Genomic DNA, 21936 nt, shown 5'->3' on the forward strand with positions numbered 1-21936 from the left:
ATTCTTTGACCTGATCTTCGCCCGGCTCTGTTCAATACATGATTTTACTAACTCTCCTCTTCCACTCTCTGATCACAACCTTCTTTCATTCTCTGTCAAGAACTGTCACCCTGCTCAAGACACCCCCACTTTCCACACTTATACAAATATACATGCCATTAACACCCAGAAATTTATGAAAATGTTGCAATCATCATTGGCCCCAATCTCCTCCCTCTCATGCCCTGACTTTGCACTGAAGCATTATAACGAAACATTGCAATGCGCCCTGGATGAAGCCGCACCTCCTACACAGAGAACAACTCGGCACAGACGGCGACAACCCTGGAACACACTGCAAATACACTTTCTCCAGTGGTGCTCCAGGTGTGCCGAACGGCTGTGGACAAAATCTAATCTGGCCGAAGATTTCCTCCATTATAAATTTATGCTTAAAACCTATAACTCCACCCTTCACCTCTCCAAACAAACCTACTTTAACAACCTCGTCATCTCATGGTCCAATAATCCTAAACACCTGTTTGACACTTTTCACTCTCTCCTTAATCAAACAGCACAGGCCTCAAACATCAACCTCAGCACTGACGATCAGGCCAATTATTTAAAAGAAAAAAATGACCATATCCGATAGGAAATTTTCTCTCAATCCCCAAATGTTATGCATACTCCTCCCTCCCACACTGCATCTTGCTAATTTTCTGACTTCAAACCAGTCACGAAAGAAGAAGTGAAAAGGCTCCTTTCTTCCTCTCGCTCTACCACCTGCACCAGTGACCCTATTCCCTCACATCTCCTTCAGTCCCTTTCTCCAGCTGTCACTACTCACCTAACTAAAATATTAAACCTCTACCTTTCATCTATTATTTTTCCCTCCTTTTTTAAACACGCCAGCATACATCCATTACTTAAAAAAACATCCCTCGACGAGAACTGTGCTGCTAACTACAGACCTGTTTCCAATCTTCCCTTTATCTCTAAACTACTCGAACAAGTGGTCCACTCCTGTCTAATCCGCTATCTCTCAGATAACTAACATTCTACTGAAACTGCACTCACTAAAGTTTCTAATGATCAACTAACAGTAAAATCTAATGGTCACTACTCCCTGCTGATTCTCCTGGATCTCTCTGCAGCATTCGACACTGTGGATCTACCTCTCTGACCGCTCCTTCACTGTGTCTTTTGTTGGCTTCTCTTCTTCTCCCCTTCCCCTTATTCTCGGGGTTCCTCAAGGATCAGTCCTAGACGCCCTTCTTTTCTACTTATACACCGCTTCTATTGGACAAACAATTAGCAAATTCGGTTTTCAGTACCATCTCTATGCTGATGACACCTAATTAGACACCTCTTCTCTGGACATCACTCCTGCATTATTACAAAATACCAGTGATTGTCTTTCCGCTGTCTCTAACACTATGCCCTCCCTCTATCTAAAATTGAATCTGTCAAAAACTGGACTCCTCTTATTTCCTCCCTCCACTAACCTATCTATGCCCGATATTGCCATTTCTGTTTGTGGCTCCATCATTACTCGCCAGCAACATGCCCGCTGTCTTGGGGTCATACTTGATTCAGATCTTTCCTTCACTCCTCACATCAAATCACTTGCTCGCTCGTGTCTTCTATACCTCAAAAACATCTCTAGAATTAGAAATTTTCTTTCCTTTGACTCTTACTGTAGCTCTTACTCATTCTCGTCTGGACTATTGCAACTCTTTACTTATCGGTCTCACCTACCGATACAACGATGTCTCTTCCCTGTGCCAGTCATTGCACTGATTGCTCATCCAATACAGAGTTCAATATAAACTTAGTGCTCTTACCCACAAAGCTATCCACGATTCAGCACCACTCTACATCTCCTCCCTCGTCTCAGTCTAGCAGAACGAAGGGCACTGGTAGGGTGGTAATGACTTAAAGCTGAAATCCTCAGTAAGCCGCACCTCCCACTCCCGTCTCCAAGATTTCTCGCATGCTGCACCAATTCTTTGGAATGCACTACCCAGGACAATTTGATTAATTCCCAATACCCACAGTTTTAAGCGTGCCGTAAAAACCCATTTATTTAGACTGGCCTATCACCTCAACATACTTATCTAACTGTCCCAGTTTTGGCCCATATTAAAATTTTCTTCAAAATCATGCTCATACCATCCATGCACTGCATAGCCTCTGTCTGTACTGTACACATACTGGCTGGCGATCAGTTCATGTAGTGTTATGTACTTACCCTATTTAGTATATTAAGGCTGTATTATACAATATATGTACATTTTACCTTTTGTGTCTCCCCTATTTCCTTATAGACTGTAAGCTTGTGAGCAGGGCCCTCACTCCTTTTAATATCTGAGTTATGCTTATTCTGTAAAGTCTGTATTGTCTGTGTAAGTCCCCCCTAAAATTGTAAAGTGCTGTGGAATATGTTGGCGCTATAAAAATTATTATAATTAAATTCAGATGTAAATCTCAGGCCCACTCTATTGATGTTGAGTTCCCTGACAAATTCAAAAGATTGTTCACTCGTCCCCGACCAGATGATAAAAATGTCATCAATATATTTGTACCATACCCCAATATATGGCTGCCATCACTTATGACCATCCCTGAATATTGTGGATTCCTCCCACCAGTCCAGGGATAAGTTAGCATATGAGGGGGCACAGAGGCTCCCCATCGCAGTACCCCTGAGCTGGTGGAAGTACTTCCCGTCAAAAAGAAAGAAGTTATGAGTAAGAGTGAATTTTAGAAGATCCTCCATGAAGTCATTATGTCTGCTACACTCTATTGACCTGGATTTCAGGAAATATCTTACTCCTCTGATACCATCCTCATGCGGTATATTACTGTACAAAGCCTCGATATCTAGTAAGGCCTGCTCCCCTACATGCATGTATACATGCTCGAGGGTCTACATGTAGGGGAGCAGGCAAAGGGAAAACCAACTCTAGAGGGATTATTCCAACTTCAGGACCTCAGGCGATACTATGGGAACATTACACTGTGTAGGGGCATCATACATCCTGCATAAGGGGGATAATGGGGGCATTACACTGTGTGGGGGCATCATACATCCTGCATAAGGAGCATAATGGGGGCATTACACTGTGTGGGGGCATCATACATCCTGCATAAGGGGCATAATGGGGGCATTACACTGTGGGGGCATCATACATCCTGCATAAGGGGCATAATGGGGGCATTACACTGTGTGGGGGCATCATACATCCTCCATAAGGGGCATAATGGGGGCATTACACTGTGGGGGCATCATACATCCTACATAAAGGGCATAATGGGGGAACATTACACTGTGTGGGGGCATCATACATCCTGCATAAGGGGCATAATGGGGGCAGTACACTGTGTGGGGGGCATCATACATACTGCATAAGGGGCATAATGGGGGCATTACACTGTGTGGGGGCATCATACATACTGCATAAGGGGCAAAATGGGGGCATTACACTGTGGGGGGCATCATACATACTGCATAAGGGGCATAATGGGGGCATTACACTGTGGGGGCATCTTACATACTGCATAAGGGGCATAATGGGGGCATTACACTGGGGCATCATACATCCTGCATAAGGGGCATAATGGGGGCATTACACTGGGGCATCATACATCCTGCATAAGGGGCATAATGGGGGCATTACACTGTGTGGGGGCATCATACATACTGCATAAGGGGCATAATGGGGGCATTACACTGTGGGGGCATCTTACATACCGCATAAGGGGCATAATGGGGGCATTACACTGTGGGGGCATCTTACATACTGCATAAGGGGCATAATGGGGGCATTACACTGTGGGGGGCATCATACATACTGCATAAGGGGCATAATGGGGGCATTACACTGTGTGGGGGCATCATACATCCTGCATAAGGGGCATAATGGGGGCATTACACTGTGGGGGCATCTTACATACTGCATAAGGGGCATAATGGGGGCATTACACTGTGGGGGCATCGTACATACTACATAAGGGGCATTATGGGGGCATTACACTGTGTGGGGGCATCATACATACTGCATAAGGGGCATAATGGGGGCATTACACTGTGTGGGGGTATCATACATCCTGCATAAGGGGCATAATGGGGGCATTACACTGTGGGGCCAGTAAAGGGGTCCTGTACTATGAGAACAATACGTTTCCTCCCTTCCTGTCTCCATAGTTGGGTCGTATGTATCTATTATAGGAAACAGAACAAAAACCTTGATTCTTATAAAGGGGCAACACAAGACCCCAAAAGAGTCTCCGTGCTGAAGGGGTTAATGCCCCCTGCCTCCAGTAATGGGGTAACTCCACATACCTCCACCTGCAGAGCCGCCACCACATATATAGCTGCTCTGTGCGCACAGGAGCTGTGATGAGGTCACAGGAGGGGAGGAGTCAGGGGTCACATGATCAGGGGCCTCAGTGGATGCAGGACTCTGCTGTGCTGGTTGTCATGGTGCTGGATGAGCTGAAGTTTATGTGTGGGGTCAGGAGGGGTTTACAGTGTGGATGTAGCAGAGCCGTGTGTGTACGAGGTGTACGGAGCGGAGCCGCGTGTGTACGAGGTGTACGGAGCAGAGCCGTGTGTGTACGAGGTGTACGGAGCAGAGCCGCGTGTGTACGAGGTGTACGGAGCGGAGCCGTGTGTGTACGAGGTGTACGGAGCAGAGCCGCGTATGTACGAGGTGTACGGAGCAGAGCCGCGTGTGTACGAGGTGTACGGAGCAGAGCCGCGTGTGTACGAGGTGTACGGAGCAGAGCCGCGTGTGTACGAGGTGTACGGAGCGGAGCCGTGTGTGTACGAGGTGTACGGAGCGGAGCCGTGTGTGTACGAGGTGTACGGAGCGGAGCCGTGTGTGTACGAGGTGTACGGAGCGGAGCCGTGTGTGTACGAGGTGTACGGAGCAGAGCCGCGTGTGTACGAGGTGTACGGAGCGGAGCCGCGTGTGTACGAGGTGTACGGAGCGGAGCCGCGTGTGTACGAAGCGGAGCCACGTGTGTACGAGGTGTACGGAGCGGAGCCGCGTGTGTACGAGGTGTACGGAGCTGAGCCGCGTGTGTACGAGGTGTACGGAGCTGAGCCGCGTGTGTACGAGGTGTACGGAGCTGAGCCGCGTGTGTACGAGGTGTACGGAGCAGAGCCGCGTGTGTACGAGGTGTACGGAGCAGAGCCGCGTGTGTACGAGGTGTACGGAGCGGAGCCGTGTGTGTACGAGGTGTACGGAGCGGAGCCGCGTGTGTACGAGGTGTACGGAGCGGAGCCGCGTGTGTACGAGGTGTACGGAGCGGAGCCGCGTGTGTACGAGGTGTACGGAGCGGAGCCGCGTGTGTACGAGGTGAACGGAGCGGAGCCGCGTGTGTACGAGGTGTACGGAGCAGAGCCGCGTGTGTACGAGGTGTACGGAGCAGAGCCGCGAGTGTACGAGGTGTACGGAGCAGAGCCGCGTGTGTACGAGGTGTACGGAGCAGAGCCGCGTGTGTACGAGGTGTACGGAGCAGAGCCGCATGTGTACGAGGCGTACGGAGCAGAGCCGCGTGTGTGCGAGGCGTACGGAGCGGAGCCTAGTGTTTACGAGGTGTACGGAGCAGAGCCGCGTATGTACGAGGTGTACGGAGCAGAGCCGCGCGTGTACGAGGTGTACGGAGCAGAGCCGCGCGTGTACTAGGTGTACGGAGCGGAGCCGCGCGTGTACTAGGTGTACGGAGCGGAGCCGCGCGTGTACTAGGTGTACGGAGCGGAGCCGCGCGTGTACTAGGTGTACGGAGCGGAGCCGCGCGTGTACTAGGTGTACGGAGCGGAGCCGCGCGTGTACTAGGTGTACGGAGCGGAGCCGCGCGTGTACGAGGTGTACGGAGCGGAGCCGCGCGTGTACGAGGTGTACGGAGCGGAGCCGCGCGTGTACGAGGTGTACGGAGCGGAGCCGCGCGTGTACGAGGTGTACGGAGCGGAGCCGCGCGTGTACGAGGTGTACGGAGCGGAGCCGCGCGTGTACGAGGTGTACGGAGCGGAGCCGCGCGTGTACGAGGTGTACGGAGCGGAGCCGCGCGTGTACGAGGTGTACGGAGCGGAGCCGCGCGTGTACGAGGTGTACGGAGCGGAGCCGCGCGTGTACGAGGTGTACGGAGCGGAGCCGCGCGTGTACGAGGTGTACGGAGCGGAGCCGAGCGTGTACGAGGTGTACGGAGCGGAGCCGCGCGTGTACGAGGTGTACGGAGCGGAGCCGCGCGTGTACGAGGTGTACGGAGCGGAGCCGCGCGTGTACGAGGTGTACGGAGCGGAGCCGCGCGTGTACGAGGTGTACGGAGCGGAGCCGCGCGTGTACGAGGTGTACGGAGCGGAGCCGCGCGTGTACGAGGTGTACGGAGCGGAGCCGCGCGTGTACGAGGTGTACGGAGCGGAGCCGCGCGTGTACGAGGTGTACGGAGCGGAGCCGCGCGTGTACGAGGTGTACGGAGCGGAGCCGCGCGTGTACGAGGTGTACGGAGCGGAGCCGCGCGTGTACGAGGTGTACGGAGCGGAGCCGCGCGTGTACGAGGTGTACGGAGCGGAGCCGCGCGTGTACGAGGTGTACGGAGCGGAGCCGCGTGTGTACGAGGTGTACGGAGCGGAGCCGCGTCTGTACGAGGTGTACGGAGCGGAGCCGCGTGTGTACGAGGTGTACGGAGCGGAGCCGCGTGTGTACGAGGTGTACTAAGTGGAGCCGCGTGTGTACAAGGTGTACTGAGCGGAGCCGCGTGTGTACGGAGCAGAGCCGCGTGTGTACGAGGTGTACGGAGCAGAGCCGCGTGTGTACGAGGTGTACGGAGCAGAGCCGCGTGTGTACCAGGTGTACGGAGCAGAGCCGCGTCTGTATGAGGTGTACGGAGCAGAGCCGCATGTGTACGAGGTGTACGGAGCGGAGCCGCGCGTGTACGAGGTGTACGGAGCAGAGCCGCGTGTACGAGATGTACGGAGCAGAGCCGCGTGTGTACGAGGTGTACGGAGCAGAGCCGCGTGTGTACGAGGTGTACGGAGCAGAGCCGCGTGTATACGAGGTGTACGGAGCAGAGCCGCGTGTGTACGAGGTGTACGGAGCAGAGCCGCATGTGTACGAGGTGTACGGAGCGGAGCCGCATGTGTACGAGGTGTACGGAGCGGAGCCGTGTGTACGAGGTGTATGGAGCGGAGCCGTGTGTACGAGGTGTATGGAGCGGAGCCGCATGTGTACGAGGTGTACAGAGCGGAGCCGTGTGTGTACGAGGTGTACGGAGCAGAGCCGCATATGTACGAGGTGTACGGAGCGGAGCCGTGTGTACGAGGTGTATGGAGCGGAGCCGCATGTGTACGAGGTGTACTGAGCGGAGCCTTGTTTGTACGAGGTGTACTGAGCGGAGCCGCGTGTGTACGAGGTGTACTGAGCGGAGCCGCGTGTGTACGAGGTGTACTGAGTGGAGCCGCGTGTGTACGGAGCGGAGCCGCGCGTGTACGAGGTGTACGGAGCGGAGCCGTGTGTACGAGGTGTACGGAGCAGAGCCGCGTGTGTACGAGGTGTACGGAGCAGAGCCGCGTGTGTGCGAGGTGTACGGAGCAGAGCCGCGCGTGTACGAGGTATACGGAGCGCAGCCGCGCGTGTACGATGCGTACGGAGCGGAGCCGCGCGTGTACGAGGCGTGCGGAGCCGTGTGTGTACGAGGTGTACGGAGCAGAGCCGCATATGTACGAGGTGTACGGAGCAGAGCCGCATATGTACGAGGTGTACGGAGCAGAGCCGCATGTGTACGAGGTGTACGGAGCGGAGCCGCGCGTGTACGAGGTGTACGGAGCGGAGCCGCGTGTACGAGATGTACGGAGCAGAGCCGCGTGTGTACGAGGTGTACGGAGCAGAGCCGCGTGTGTACGAGGTGTACGGAGCAGAGCCGCGTGTGTACGAGGTGTACGGAGCAGAGCCGCGTGTGTACGAGGTGTACGGAGCAGAGCCGCGTGTGTACGAGGTGTACGGAGCGGAGCCGCATGTGTACGAGGTGTACGGAGCGGAGCCGTGTGTACGAGGTGTATGGAGCGGAGCCGCATGTGTACGAGGTGTACAGAGCGGAGCCGTGTGTGTACGAGGTGTACGGAGCAGAGCCGCGTATGTACGAGGTGTACGGAGCAGAGCCGCATATGTACGAGGTGTACGGATCGGAGCTGCGTGTACAAGGTGTACTGAGCGGATCTTTGTTTGTACGAGGTGTACTGAGCGGAGCCGCGTGTGTACGAGGTGTACTGAGCGGAGCCGCGTGTGTACGAGGTGTACTGAGCGGAGCCGCGTGTGTACGAGGTGTACTGAGTGGAGCCGCGTGTGTACGGAGCGGAGCCGCGCGTGTACGAGGTGTACGGAGCGGAGCCGTGTGTACGAGGTTTACGGAGCAGAGCCGCGTGTGTACGAGGTGTACGGAGCAGAGCCGCGTGTGTACGAGGTGTACGGAGCAGAGCCGCGCGTGTACGAGGTGTACGGAGCAGAGCCGCGCGTGTACGAGGTGTACGGAGCGCAGCCGCGCGTGTACGATGCGTACGGAGCGGAGCCGCGCGTGTACGAGGCGTGCGGAGCCGTGTGTGTACGAGGTGTACGCGGAGCGGAGCCGCGCGTGTACGAGGCGTACGGAGTGGAGCCGCGTGTGTACGAGGCGTACGGAGCAGAGCCGCGTGTACGAGGTGTACGGAGCAGAGCCGCGTGTGTGCGAGGTGTACGGAGCAGAGCCGCGTCTGTATGAGGTGTACGGAGCGGAGCCGCATGTGTACGAGGTGTACGGAGCGGAGCCGCGTGTGTACGAGGTGTACGGGGCGGAGCAGTGTGTGTACGAGATGTACGGAGCGGAGCCGCGTGTGTACGAAATATACGGAGCGGAGCCGCGCGTGTACGGAGCGGAGCCGGGCATGTACGGGGTGTATGTAGCGGAGCCGCGTGTGTCCGAGGTGTACGGAACGGAGCCGCATGTGTACGAGGTGTACGGAGCAGAGCTGTGTGTGTACGAGGTGTACGGAGCAGAGCCGCGTGTGTACGAGGTGTACGGAGCAGAGCCGCGTGTGTACGAGGTGTACGGAGCGGAGCCGCATGTGTACGAGGTGTACGGAGCGGAGCCGCGTGTGTACGAGGTGTACTGAGTGGAGCCGCGTGTGTACGGAGCGGAGCCGCGCGTGTACGAGGTGTACGGAGCAGAGCCATGTGTACGAGGTGTACGGAGCGGAGCCGCGCGTGTACGAGGTGTACGGAGCGGAGCCGGGCGTGTACGAGGTGTATGGCGCGGAGCCGGGCGTGTACGAGGTGTATGGCGCGGAGCCGGGCGTGTACGAGGTGTACGGAGCGGAGTCGCGCGTGTACGAGGTGTACGGAGCAGATCCGGGTGTACGGAGCGGAGCCGCATGTGTACGAGGTGTACGGAGCGGAGCCGCGTGTGTACGAGGTGTACTGAGTGGAGCCGCGTGTATACGGAGCGGAACCGCGTGTGTACGAGGTGTACGGAGCAGAGCCGCGTGTGTACGAGGTGTACGGAGCAGAGCCGCGTGTGTACGGGGTGTACGGAGCAGAGCCGCGTGTGTACGAGGTGTACGGAGCAGAGCCGTGTGTGTACGAGGTGTACGGAGCAGAATCGCGTGTACGAGGTGTACGAAGCAGAGCCGCGTGTGTACGAGGTGTACGGATCGGAGCAGCGTGTACGAGGTGTACGGAGCGGAGCCGTGTTTGTACGAGGTGTACGGAGCGGAGCCGCGTGTACGAGGTGTACGTAGCGGAGCCGCGTGTGTACGAGGTGTACGGAGCAGAGCCGCGTGTGTACGAGGTGTACGGAGCAGAGCCGCGTGTGTACGAGGTGTACGGAGCAGAGCCGCGTGTGTACGAGGTGTACGGAGCAGAGCCGCGTGTGTACGAGGTGTACGGAGCAGAGCCGCGTGTGTACGAGGTGTACGGAGCAGAGCCGCGTGTGTACGAGGTGTACGGAGCAGAGCCGCGTGTGTACGAGGTGTACGGAGCAGAGCCGCGTGTGTACGAGGTGTACGGAGCAGAGCCGCGTGTGTACGAGGTGTACGGAGCAGAGCCGCGTGTGTACGAGGTGTACTGAGTGGAGCCGCGTGTGTACGGAGCGGAGCCGCGCGTGTACGAGGTGCACGGAGCGGAGCCGCGTGTGTACGAGGTGTACGGAGCGGAGCCGAGTGTATACGAGGTGTACGGAGCGGAGAAGCGTGTGTACGAGGTGTACGGAGCGGAGCCGCGTGTGTACGAGGTGTATGGAGCGGAGCCGCATGTGTACGAGGTGTACGGAGCGGAGCCGCTTGTGTACGAGGTGTACGGAGCAGAGCCGCGTGTTTACGAGGTGTACAGAGCGGAGCCGCGTGTGTACAGAGCGGAGCCGCGTGTGTACGAGGTGTACAGAGTGGAGCCGTGTGTAGGAGGTGTACGGAGCGGAGCCGCACGTGTACGAGGTGCACGGAGCGGACCCGCGCGTGTACGAGGTGTACGGAGCGGAGCCGCGCGTGTACGAGGTGTACGGAGCGGAGCCGCGCGTGTACGAGGTGTACGGAGCGGAGCCGCGCGTGTACGAGGTGTACGGAGCGGAGCCGCGCGTGTACGAGGTGTACGGAGCGGAGCCGCGCGTGTACGAGGTGTACGGAGCGGAGCCGCGCGTGTACGAGGTGTACGGAGCGGAGCCGCGTGTGTACGAGGTGTACGGGGCGGAGCAGTGTGTGTACGAGATGTACGGAGCGGAGCCGCGTGTGTACGAAATATACGGAGCGGAGCCGCGCGTGTACGGAGCGGAGCCGGGCATGTACGGGGTGTATGTAGCGGAGCCGCGTGTGTCCGAGGTGTACGGAACGGAGCCGCATGTGTACGAGGTGTACGGAGCAGAGCTGTGTGTGTACGAGGTGTACGGAGCAGAGCCGCGTGTGTACGAGGTGTACGGAGCAGAGCCGCGTGTGTACGAGGTGTACGGAGCGGAGCCGCATGTGTACGAGGTGTACGGAGCGGAGCCGCGTGTGTACGAGGTGTACTGAGTGGAGCCGCGTGTGTACGGAGCGGAGCCGCGCGTGTACGAGGTGTACGGAGCAGAGCCATGTGTACGAGGTGTACGGAGCGGAGCCGCGCGTGTACGAGGTGTACGGAGCGGAGCCGGGCGTGTACGAGGTGTATGGCGCGGAGCCGGGCGTGTACGAGGTGTATGGCGCGGAGCCGGGCGTGTACGAGGTGTACGGAGCGGAGTCGCGCGTGTACGAGGTGTACGGAGCAGATCCGGGTGTACGGAGCGGAGCCGCATGTGTACGAGGTGTACGGAGCGGAGCCGCGTGTGTACGAGGTGTACTGAGTGGAGCCGCGTGTATACGGAGCGGAACCGCGTGTGTACGAGGTGTACGGAGCAGAGCCGCGTGTGTACGAGGTGTACGGAGCAGAGCCGCGTGTGTACGGGGTGTACGGAGCAGAGCCGCGTGTGTACGAGGTGTACGGAGCAGAGCCGTGTGTGTACGAGGTGTACGGAGCAGAATCGCGTGTACGAGGTGTACGAAGCAGAGCCGCGTGTGTACGAGGTGTACGGATCGGAGCAGCGTGTACGAGGTGTACGGAGCGGAGCCGTGTTTGTACGAGGTGTACGGAGCGGAGCCGCGTGTACGAGGTGTACGTAGCGGAGCCGCGTGTGTACGAGGTGTACGGAGCAGAGCCGCGTGTGTACGAGGTGTACGGAGCAGAGCCGCGTGTGTACGAGGTGTACGGAGCAGAGCCGCGTGTGTACGAGGTGTACGGAGCAGAGCCGCGTGTGTACGAGGTGTACGGAGCAGAGCCGCGTGTGTACGAGGTGTACGGAGCAGAGCCGCGTGTGTACGAGGTGTACGGAGCAGAGCCGCGTGTGTACGAGGTGTACGGAGCAGAGCCGCGTGTGTACGAGGTGTACGGAGCAGAGCCGCGTGTGTACGAGGTGTACGGAGCAGAGCCGCGTGTGTACGAGGTGTACGGAGCAGAGCCGCGTGTGTACGAGGTGTACGGAGCAGAGCCGCGTGTGTACGAGGTGTACTGAGTGGAGCCGCGTGTGTACGGAGCGGAGCCGCGCGTGTACGAGGTGCACGGAGCGGAGCCGCGTGTGTACGAGGTGTACGGAGCGGAGCCGAGTGTATACGAGGTGTACGGAGCGGAGAAGCGTGTGTACGAGGTGTACGGAGCGGAGCCGCGTGTGTACGAGGTGTATGGAGCGGAGCCGCATGTGTACGAGGTGTACGGAGCGGAGCCGCTTGTGTACGAGGTGTACGGAGCAGAGCCGCGTGTTTACGAGGTGTACAGAGCGGAGCCGCGTGTGTACAGAGCGGAGCCGCGTGTGTACGAGGTGTACAGAGCGGAGCCGTGTGTAGGAGGTGTACGGAGCGGAGCCGCACGTGTACGAGGTGCACGGAGCGGACCCGCGCGTGTACGAGGTGTACGGAGCGGAGCCGCGCGTGTACGAGGTGTACGGAGCGGAGCCGCGCGTGTACGAGGTGTACGGAGCGGAGCCGCGCGTGTACGAGGTGTACGGAGCGGAGCCGCGCGTGTACGAGGTGTACGGAGCGGAGCCGCGCGTGTACGAGGTGTACGGAGCGGAGCCGCGCGTGTACGAGGTGTACGGAGCGGAGCCGCGCGTGTACGAGGTGTACGGAGCGGAGCCGCGCGTGTACGAGGTGTACGGAGCGGAGCCGCGCGTATACGAGGTGTACGGAGCGGAGCCGCGCGTATACGAGGTGTACGGAGCGGAGCCGCGCGTGTACGAGGTGTACGGAGCGGAGCCGCGCGTGTACGAGGTGTACGGAGCGGAGCCGCGCGTGTACGAGGTGTACGGAGCGGAGCCGCGCGTGTACGAGGTGTACGGAGCGGAGCCGCGCGTGTACGAGGTGTACGGAGCGGAGCCGCGCGTGTACGAGGTGTACGGAGCGGAGCCGCGCGTGTACGAGGTGTACGGAGCGGAGCCGCGCGTGTACGAGGTGTACGGAGCGGAGCCGCGCGTGTACGAGGTGTACGGAGTAGAGCCGTATGTGTACGAGGTGTACGGAGCGGAGCCGTGTGTACGAGGTGTACGGAGCGGAGCCGCATGTGTACGAGGTGTACGGAGCGGAGCCGCGTGTGTACGAGGTGTACTGAGTGGAGCCGCGTGTGTACTTAGCGGAGCCGCGCGTGTATGAGGTGTACGGAGCAGAGCCGCGTGTGTACGAGGTGTACGGAGCAGAGCCGCGTGTGTATGAGGTGTACGGAACGGAGCCGCATGTGTACGAGGTGTACGGAGCAGAGCCGTGTGTGTACGAGGTGTACGGAGCAGAGCCGCGTGTGTACGAGGTGTACGGAGCAGAGCCGCGTCTGTATGAGGTGTACGGAGCAGAGCCGCATGTGTACGAGGTGTACGGGGTGTACGGAGCGGAGCCGCGTGTGTACGAGGTGTACGAGGCAGAGCAGTGTGTGTACGAAGCGGAGCTGGGCATGTACGAGGTGTATGGAGCAGAGCCGCGTGTGTCCGAGGTGTACGGAACGGAGCCGCATGTGTACGAGGTGTATGGAGCAGAGCCGTGTGTATACGAGGTGTACGGAGCGGAGCCGCATGTGTACGAGGTGTACGGAGCGGAGCCGCGTGTGTACGAGGTGTATTGAGTGGAGCCGCGCGTGTACGGAGCGGAGCCGCGTGTGTACGAGGTGTACGGAGCAGAGCCGTGTGTGTACGAGGTGTACGGAGCAGAGCCGCGTGTGTACGAGGTGTACGGAGCAGAGCCGCGTGTGTACGAGGTGTACGGAGCAGAGCCGCGTGTGTACGAGGTGTACGGAGCAGAGCCGCGTGTGTACGAGGTGTACGGAGCAGAGCCGCGTGTGTACGAGGTGTACGGAGCAGAGCCGCGTGTGTGCGAGGTGTACGGAGCAGAGCCGCGTCTGTATGAGGTGTACGGAGCGGAGCCGCGTGTGTACGAGGTGTACGGAGCGGAGCTGCGTGTGTATGAGGTGTACGGGGCGGAGCAGTGTGTGTACGAGATGTACTGAGCGGAGCCGCGTGTGTACGAAATATACGGAGCGGAGCCGCGTGTGTACGAAATATACGGAACCGGGCATGTACGAGGTGTATGGAGCGGAGCCGCGCGTGTACGAGGTGTACGGAGCGGAGCCGCGCGTGTACGAGGTGTACGGAGCGGAGCCGCGCGTGTACGAGGTGTACGGAGCGGAGCCGCGCGTGTACGAGGTGTACGGAGCGGAGCCGCGCGTGTACGAGGTGTACGGAGCGGAGCCGCGCATGTACGAGGTGTACGGAGCGGAGCCGCGCGTGTACGAGGTGTACGGAGCGGAGCCGCGCGTGTACGAGGTGTACGGAGCGGAGCCGCGCGTTTACGAGGTGTACGGAGCGGAGCCGCGCGTGTACGAGGTGTACGGAGCGGAGCCGTATGTGTACGAGGTGTACGGAGCGGAGCCGCGTGTACGAGGTGTACGGAGCGGAGCCGCGTGTGTACGAGGTGTACGGAGCGGAGCCGCGTGTGTACGAGGTGTACGGAGCGGAGCCGCGTGTGTACTTAGCGGAGCCGCGCGTGTACGAGGTGTACGGAGCGGAGCCGCATGTGTATGAGGTGTACGGAGCAGAGCCGCGTGTGTACGAGGTGTATGGAGCAGAGCCGCGTGTGTATGAGGTGTACGGAACGGAGCCGCGTGTGTACGAGGTGTACGGAGCAGAGCCGTGTGTGTACGAGGTGTACGGAGCAGAGCCGCGTGTGTACGAGGTGTACGGAGCAGAGCCGCGTGTGTACGAGGTGTACGGAGCAGAGCCGCGTGTGTACGAGGTGTATTGAGTGGAGCCGCGCGTGTACGGAGCGGAGCCGCGTGTGTACGAGGTGTACGGAGCAGAGCCGTGTGTGTACGAGGTGTACGGAGCAGAGACGCGTGTGTACGAGGTGTACGGAGCAGAGCCGCGTGTGTACGAGGTGTACGGAGCAGAGCCGCGTGTGTACGAGGTGTACGGAGCAGAGCCGCGTGTGTACGAGGTGTACGGAGCAGAGCCGCGTGTGTACGAGGTGTACGGAGCAGAGCCGCGTGTGTACGAGGTGTACGGAGCAGAGCCGCGTCTGTATGAGGTGTACGGAGCGGAGCCGCGCGTGTACGAGGTGTACGGAGCGGAGCCGCGCGTGTACGAGGTGTACGGAGCGGAGCCGCGCGTGTACGAGGTGTACGGAGCGGAGCCGTATGTGTACGAGGTGTACGGAGCGGAGCCGCGTGTACGAGGTGTACGGAGCGGAGCCGCGTGTGTACGAGGTGTACGGAGCGGAGCCGCGTGTGTACGAGGTGTACGGAGCGGAGCCGCGTGTGTACTTAGCGGAGCCGCGCGTGTACGAGGTGTACGGAGCGGAGCCGCATGTGTATGAGGTGTACGGAGCAGAGCCGCGTGTGTACGAGGTGTACGGAGCAGAGCCGCGTGTGTACGAGGTGTACGGAACGGAGCCGCATGTGTACGAGGTGTACGGAGCAGAGCCGTGTGTGTACGAGGTGTACGGAGCAGAGCCACGTGTGTACGAGGTGTACGGAGCAGAGCCGCGTGTGTACGAGGTGTACGGAGCAGAGCCGCGTGTGTACGAGGTGTACGGAGCAGAGCCGCGTCTGTATGAGGTGTACGGAGCGGAGCCGCATGTGTACGAGGTGTACGGGGTGTGCGGAGCCGCGTGTGTACGAGGTGTACGAGGCAGAGCAGTGTGTGTACGAGATGTACGGAGCGGAGCCGCGCGTGTACGGAGCGGAGCTGGGCATGTACGAGGTGTATGGAGCAGAGCCGCGTGTGTCCGAGGTGTACGGAACGGAGCCGCATGTGTACGAGGTGTACGGAGCGGAGCCGTGTGTATACGAGGTGTACGGAGCGGAGCCGCATGTGTACGAGGTGTACGGAGCGGAGCCGCGTGTGTACGAGGTGTATTGAGTGGAGCCGCGCGTGTACGGAGCGGAGCCGCGTGTGTACGAGGTGTACGGAGCAGAGCCGTGTGTATACGAGGTGTACGGAGCGGAGCCGCATGTGTACGAGGTGTACGGAGCGGAGCCGCGTGTGTAAGAGGTGTATTGAGTGGAGCCGCGCGTGTACGGAGCGGAGCCGCGTGTGTACGAGGTGTACGGAGCAGAGCCGTGTGTGTACGAGGTGTACGGAGCAGAGACGCGTGTGTACGAGGTGTACGGAGCAGAGCCGCGTGTGTACGAGGTGTACGGAGCAGAGCCGCGTGTGTACGAGGTGTACGGAGCAGAGCCGCGTGTGTACGAGGTGTACGGAGCAGAGCCGCGTGTGTACGAGGTGTACGGAGCAGAGCCGCGTGTGTACGAGGTGTACGGAGCGGAGCCGCGTCTGTATGAGGTGTACGGAGCGGAGCCGCGTGTGTACGAGGTGTACGGAGCGGAGCTGCGTGTGTACGAGGTGTACGGGGCGGAGCAGTGTGTGTACGAGATGTACTGAGCGGAGCCGCGTGTGTACGAAATATACGGAGCGGAGCCGCGCGTGTACGGAGCGGAGCCGGGCATGTACGAGATGTATGGAGCGGTGCCGCGTGTGTCCGAGGTGTACGGAGGAGAGCCGCGCGTGTACGAGGTGTACGGAGCGGAGCCGCGCGTGTACGAGGTGTACGGAGCGGAGCCGCGCGTGTACGAGGTGTACGGAGCGGAGCCGCGCGTGTACGAGGTGTACGGAGCGGAACCGCGCGTGTACGAGGTGTACGGAGCGGAACCGCGCGTGTACGAGGTGTACGGAGCGGAACCGCGCGTGTACGAGGTGTACGGAGTGGAACCGCGCGTGTACGAGGTGTACGGAGCGGAACCGCGCGTGTACGAGGTGTACGGAGCGGAACCGCGCGTGTACGAGGTGTACGGAGCGGAGCCGCGTGTGTACGAGGTGTACGGAGCGGAGCCGCGTGTGTACGAGGTGTACGGAGCGGAGCCGCGTGTGTACGAGGTGTACTGAGTGGAGCCGCGTGTGTACTTAGCGGAGCCGCGCGTGTATGAGGTGTACGGAGCAGAGCCGCGTGTGTACGAGGTCTACGGAGCAGAGCCGCGTTTGTATGAGGTGTACGGAACGGAGCCGCATGTGTACGAGGTGTACGGAGCAGAGCCGTGTGTGTACGAGGTGTACGGAGCAGAGCCGTGTGTGTACGAGGTGTACGGAGCAGAGCCGCGTGTGTACGAGGTGTACGGAGCAGAGCCGCGTCTGTATGAGGTGTACGGAGCGGAGCCGCATGTGTACGAGGTGTACGGGGTGTACGGAGCGGAGCCGCGTGTGTACGAGGTGTACGAGGCAGAGCAGTGTGTGTACGAAGCGGAGCTGGGCATGTACGAGGTGTATGGAGCAGAGCCGCGTGTGTCCGAGGTGTACGGAACGGAGCCGCATGTGTACGAGGTGTATGGAGCGGAGCCGTGTGTATACGAGGTGTACGGAGCGGAGCCGCATGTGTACGAGGTGTACGGAGCGGAGCCGCGCGTGTACGAGGTGTACGGAGCGGAGCCGCGCGTGTACGAGGTGTACGGAGCGGAGCCGCGCGTGTACGAGGTGTACGGAGCGGAGCCGCGCGTGTACGAGGTGTACGGAGCGGAGCCGCGCGTGTACGAGGTGTACGGAGCGGAGCCGCGCGTGTACGAGGTGTACGGAGCGGAGCCGCGCGTGTACGAGGTGTACGGAGCGGAGCCGCGCGTGTACGAGGTGTACGGAGCGGAGCCGCGCGTGTACGAGGTGTACGGAGCGGAGCCGCGCGTGTACGAGGTGTACGGAGCGGAGCCGCGCGTGTACGAGGTGTACGGAGCGGAGCCGCGCGTGTACGAGGTGTACGGAGCGGAGCCGCGCGTGTACGAGGTGTACGGAGCGGAGCCGCGCGTGTACGAGGTGTACGGAGCGGAGCCGCGCGTGTACGAGGTGTACGGAGCGGAGCCGCGCGTGTACGAGGTGTACGGAGCGGAGCCGCGCGTGTACGAGGTGTACGGAGCGGAGCCGCGCGTGTACGAGGTGTACGGAGCGGAGCCGCGCGTGTACGAGGTGTACGGAGCGGAGCCGCGCGTGTACGAGGTGTACGGAGCGGAGCCGCGCGTGTACGAGGTGTACGGAGCGGAGCCGCGCGTGTACGAGGTGTACGGAGCGGAGCCGCGCGTGTACGAGGTGTACGGAGCGGAGCCGCGCGTGTACGAGGTGTACAGAGCGGAGCAGTGTGTTTACGAGGTGTACGGGGCGGAGCAGTGTGTGTACAAGATGTACGGAGCGGAGCCGCGTGTGTACGAAATATACGGAGCGGAACCGCACCTGTACAGAGCGGAGCCGGGCATGTACGAGGTGTACGGAGCGGAGCCGCGTGTGTCCGAGGTGTATGGAACGGAGCCGCATGTGTACGGAGCAGAGCCGTGTGTGTACGAGGTGTACGGAGCGGAGCCGCGCGTCTACGAGGTGTACGGAGCGGAGCCGCATGTGTACAAGGTGTACGGAGCGGAGCCGTGTGTGTACAAAGTGTACGGAGCCACGCGTGTGTACGAGGTGTACGGAGAGGAGCCGCGTGTGTACGAGGTGTACGGAGCAGAGCCATGTGTGTATGAGGTCTACAGAGTGGAGCCGCGTGTGTACGAGGTGTACGGAGCAGAGTCGTGTGTGTATGAGGTGTACGGAGTGGAGCCGCGTGTGTACGGAGCGGAGCCGCGCGTGTACGAGGTGTACGGAGCATAGCTGCGCGTGTACGAGGTGTACGGAGTGGATCCGCGTGTGTACTAGGTGTACGGAGCGGAGTCGCGCGTGTACGAGGTGTGCGGAGCCGCGCGTGTACGAGGTGTACGGAGCGGAGCAGCGTGTGTACGAGGTGTACGGAGTAGAGCCGTATGTGTACGAGGTGTACGGAGCGGAGCCGTGTGTACGAGGTGTACGGAGCGGAGCCGCATGTGTACGAGGTGTACTGAGTTGAGCCGCGTGTGTACTTAGCGGAGCCGCGCGTGTATGAGGTGTACGGAGCAGAGCCGCGTGTGTACGAGGTGTACGGAGCAGAGCCGCGTGTGTACGAGGTGTACGGAATGGAGCCGCATGTGTATGAGGTGTACGGAGCAGAGCCGCGTGTGTACGAGGTGTACGGAGCAGAGCCGCGTGTGTACGAGGTGTACGGAGCAGAGCCGCGTGTGTACGAGGTGTACGGAGCAGAGCCGCGTGTGTACGAGGTGTACGGAGCAGAGCCGCGTCTGTATGAGGTGTACGGAGCAGAGCCGCATGTGTACGAGGTGTACGGAGCAGAGCCGCGTGTGTACGAGGTGTACGAGGCAGAGCAGTGTGTGTACGAGATGTATGGAGCGGAGCCACGCGTGTACGGAGCGGAGCTGGGTATGTACGAGGTGTATGGAGCAGAGCCGCGTGTGTCCGAGGTGTACGGAGCAGAGTCGTGTGTACGAGGTGTACGGAGCGGAGCCGCATGTGTACGAGGTGTACGGAGCGGAGCCGCGTGTGTACGAGGTGTATTGAGTGGAGCCGCGCGTGTACGGAGCGGAGCCGCATGTGTACGAGGTGTACGGAGCAGAGCCGCGTGTGTACGAGGTGTACGGAGCAGAGCCGCGTGTGTACGAGGTGTACGGAGCAGAGCCGCGTGTGTACGAGGTGTACGGAGCAGAGCCGCGTGTGTACGAGGTGTACGGAGCAGAGCCGCGTGTGTACGAGGTGTACGGAGCAGAGCCGCGTGTGTACGAGGTGTACGGAGCAGAGCCGCGTGTGTACGAGGTGTACGGAGCAGAGCCGCGTGTGTACGAGGTGTACGGAGCAGAGCCGCGTGTGTACGAGGTGTACGGAGCAGAGCCGCGTGTGTACGAGGTGTACGGAGCAGAGCCGCGTGTGTACGAGGTGTACGGAGCAGAGACGCGTGTGTACGAGGTGTACGGAGCAGAGACGCGTGTGTACGAGGTGTACGGAGCAGAGACGCGTGTGTACGAGGTGTACGGAGCAGAGACGCGTGTGTACGAGGTGTACGGAGCAGAGCCGCGTCTGTATGAAGTGTACGGAGCGGAGCCGCATGTGTACGAGGTGTACGGTGCGGAGCAGTGTGTGTACGAGATGTACGGAGCGGAGCCGCGTGTGTACGAAATATACGGAGCGGAGCCGCGCGTGTACGGAGCGGAGCCGGGCATGTACGAGGTGTATGGAGCGGAGCCGCGTGTGTCCGAGGTGTACGGAACGGAGCCGCATGTGTACGAGGTGTACAGAGCAGAGCCGCGTGTGTACGAGGTGTACGGAGCAGAGCCGCGTGTGTACAAGGTGTATGGAGCAGAGCCGCGCGTCTACGAGGTGTACGGAGCAGAGCCGCGCGTGTACGAGGTGTACGGAGCGGAGCCGCGCGTGTACGAGGTGTACGGAGCGGAGCCGCGCGTGTACGAGGTGTACGGAGCGGAGCCGCGCGTGTACGAGGTGTACGGAGCGGAGCCGCGCGTGTACGAGGTGTACGGAGCGGAGCCGCATGTGTACGAGGTGTACGGAGCGGAGCCGTGTGTACGAGGTGTACGGGGCGGAGCCGTGTGTACGAGGTGTACGGGGCGGAGCAGTGTGTGTACAAGATGTACGGAGCGGAACCGCGTGTGTACGAAATATACGGAGCAGAGCCGCACCTGTACAGAGCGGAGCCGGGCATGTACGAGGTGTACGGAGCGGAGCCGCGTGTGTCCGAGGTGTATGGAACGGAGCCGCATGTGTAAGAGGTGTACGGAGCAGAGCCGTGTGTGTACGAGGTGTACGGAGCGGAGCCGCGCATCTACGATGTGTACGGAGCGGAGCCGCATGTGTACGAGGTGTACGGAGCGGAGCCTTGTGTGTACAAGGTGTACGGAGAGGAGCCGTGTGTGTACAAGGTGTACGGAGAGGAGCCCTGTGTGTATGAGGTCTACAGAGTGGAGCCGCGTGTGTACGAGGTGTACGGAGCAGAGCCGTGTGTGTATGAGGTGTACGGAGTGGAGCCGCGTGTGTACGGAGCGGAGCCGCGCGTGTACGAGGTGTACGGAGCATAGCTGCGTGTGTACGAGGTGTACGGAGCTGAGCCGCGTGTGTACGAGGTGTACGGAGCTGAGCCGCGTGTGTACGAGGTGTACGGGGCGGAGCAGCGTGTGTACGAGATGTACGGAGCGGAACCGCGCGTGTACGAGGTGTGCGGAGCGGAACCGCGTGTGTACGAGGTGTGCGGAGCGGAGCCGCGTGTGTCTATGACGTGTACGGAGCAGAGCCGAGTGTGTACGAGGTGTACGGAGCAGAGCCGCGTGTGTACGAGGTGTACGGAGCAGAGCCGCGTCTGTATGAGGTGTACGGAGCGGATCCGCATGTGTACGAGGTGTACGGAGCGGAGCCGCGTGTGTACGAAATATACGGAGCGGAGCCGCACGTGTACAGAGCGGAGCCGGGCATGTACGAGGTGTACGGAGCGGAGCCGCGTGTGTACGAGGTGTACGGAGCAGAGCCGCGTGTGTACGAGGTGTACGGAGCAGAGCCGCGTGTGTACGAGGTGTACGGAGCAGAGCCGCGTGTGTACGAGGTGTACGGAGCAGAGCCGCGTGTGTACGAGGTGTACGGAGCAGAGCCGCGTGTGTACGAGGTGTACGGAGCAGAGCCGCGTGTGTACGAGGTGTACGGAGCAGAGCCGCGTGTGTACGAGGTGTACGGAGCAGAGCCGCGTGTGTACGAGGTGTACGGAGCAGAGCCGCGTGTGTACGAGGTGTACGGAGCAGAGCCGCGTGTGTACGAGGTGTACGGAGCAGAGCCGCGTGTGTACGAGGTGTACGGAGCAGAGCCGCGTGTGTACGAAATATACGGAGCGGAGCCGCACGTGTACAGAGCGGAGCCGGGCATGTACGAGGTGTACGGAGCGGAGCCGCGTGTGTACGAGGTGTACGGAGCAGAGCCGCGTGTGTACGAGGTGTACGGAGCAGAGCCGCGTGTGTACGAGGTGTACGGAGCAGAGCCGCGTGTGTACGAGGTGTACGG

General features: G+C 60.3%; 1 protein-coding gene across 2 annotated transcripts in view; it reads right to left on the reverse strand.

Annotated features, from left to right (window-relative positions):
- Positions 1–21936, reverse strand: part of LOC141192453 (uncharacterized) — a 47865-nt gene that overhangs the window by 7205 nt on the left and 18724 nt on the right. The window lies entirely within an intron of this gene.

This window comes from Phyllobates terribilis, unplaced genomic scaffold, assembly GCF_046119375.1.
Source record: "Phyllobates terribilis strain yellow unplaced genomic scaffold, ASM4611937v1 Scaffold_61__1_contigs__length_8056638, whole genome shotgun sequence".
NCBI lineage: Eukaryota > Metazoa > Chordata > Amphibia > Anura > Dendrobatidae > Phyllobates > Phyllobates terribilis.